The 1885-nt window shown below is 46.8% G+C and overlaps 1 protein-coding gene across 2 annotated transcripts in view; it reads left to right on the top strand.

Annotated features, from left to right (window-relative positions):
• The window catches only part of DOP1A (DOP1 leucine zipper like protein A), a 54612-nt gene that overhangs the window by 20178 nt on the left and 32549 nt on the right, over positions 1-1885 (top strand). The gene's annotated exons all lie outside the window — the stretch shown is intronic.

The raw sequence follows: 1885 nt of genomic DNA, 5'->3' as shown, positions 1-1885 counted from the left end.
GGGGCATCCACAACTTCCTTGGGCAACCTGTTCCAGTGTCTGACCACCCTCATAGTAAAGAATTTCTTCCTAATATCTAATGTAAACCTACCCTCTTTCAGTTTAAAACTGTTACCCCTTGTCCTGTCACTATACTCTCTGATAAAGAGTCCCTCCCCAGCCTTCCTGTAGGCCCCTTCAGGTACCAGAAGGCCACTATAAGGTCTCCCTGGAACCTTCTCTTTTCCAGGCTGAACAGCCCAACTCTCTTAGCCTGTCCTCATAGGAGAGGTGCTCCAGCCCTTGAATCATCCTGGTGGCCTCCTCTGGACTCCCCTTCAGTAGATCCATGTCTTACTTATGTTGGGCGCCCCAGAACTGGATGCAGTCCTCCAGGTGGGGTCTCACAAGAGCGGAGTAGAAGGGGAGAATTGCCTCCCTTGACCTGCTGGTCACGCTTCTCTTGATGCAGCCCTGGATACAGTTGGCCTTCTGGGCTGCAAGTGTGCATTGGCAGCTCATGTTAAGCTTCTTGTCCATCAGCATCCCCAAGTCCTTCTCCTCAGGACTGGTCTTGATCCATTCTCTGCCCAGTATGTATTTGTGCTTGGGGTTACCCTGACCCAGGTGCAGGACCTTGCACTTGGCCTTGTTGAACTTCATGAATTTTGCACAGGCCCACTTCTCAAGCCTGTCAAGGCCACTCTGATCCCGTCCCTCCAGAGTTTCAACCACACCACTCAGCTAGGTGTCATCGGCAAACTTGCTGAGGGTGCACTCAGTCCCACTGTCCATGTCTCTGACAAAGATGTTGAACAGCACCGGTCTCAATACCGACTCCTGAGGGATGCCACTCGTCACCAGTCTTCTCTTGGAGATCGAGCTGTTGACCACAACTCTTTGAGTGCGACCATCCAGTGAATTCCTTATGCACTGGGTGGTCCATCCGTCCAGTCCATGTCTCTCTAACTTAGAGACAAGGTGTCATGTGGGAATGCCTTGCACAAGTCCAGACAGATGACATCAGTTGTTCTTCCCTTGTGCACAAATGCTGTTACCCTGTAATAAAAGGCCACCAAATTGGTCAGGAATGATTTGACCTTGGTGAAGCCATGTTGGCTGTTACCAGTCACCTCCTCACTTCCCATGTGCCTTAGCATAGTTTCCAGGAGTATCTGCTCCATGATCTTGCCTGGCACCGAGTTGAGACTGACCGGCCTGTAGTTCCTGAATCTTCCTTGTTTCCCTTTTTAAAAACTGCACTTTTTCCAGTCCATGGGAACTTCACTAGACAACCATGACTTCTCCAATATAATGGATAGTGGTTTGGCAACTTCATCAATCAGTTCTCTCAGGACCTGTGGATGTACCTCATCAGGTCCCATGGACTTGTGCACCTTCAGGTTCTTCAGACGGTCTTGAACCTGATCTACAGTGGGCAGCTCTTCATTCTCCCAAGTCTTTGGTTTTCTAGGACTTGGGCAATGTATCATGAGCTCTTGTTGGTGAAGACTGAGGCAAAGAGTTCTTAAGGGTTTTTAGCTAGATTTAATATTAGGCATGTATAAACCACTTCAGAATCAGAGCCCAAGAATGAACTAATCAGCTAGTTTGAACTTGTAATGCACTTCAGGAGTCTGATCATGTAGAATAACTGGACTCAAAAGAATTCTCCATTTTTGGTTTCATATTGGGCATATGTAAATTCTCCTCTCCCCAAATTGTGTGCATGAGATTAATACCCGTCAGTTATTTTACTGTCAATGTTAAGTTCTTAGAATTATTTGTTAAATAAATAGCAGAAACAAACCAGCCAGCAACACTTTCTCTTATAATATTGTCCACTTTGGTCTATGCAACCATGGCTTTGTAAGGTATGTTAAGTAACATGCCCTGAAATCCTTGT

This window comes from Antrostomus carolinensis, unplaced genomic scaffold (assembly GCF_000700745.2).
Source record: "Antrostomus carolinensis isolate BGI_N321 unplaced genomic scaffold, ASM70074v2 scaffold716, whole genome shotgun sequence".
Taxonomy (NCBI): Eukaryota; Metazoa; Chordata; class Aves; order Caprimulgiformes; family Caprimulgidae; genus Antrostomus; species Antrostomus carolinensis.
This window is presented reverse-complemented; position numbering and strand designations above follow the sequence as displayed.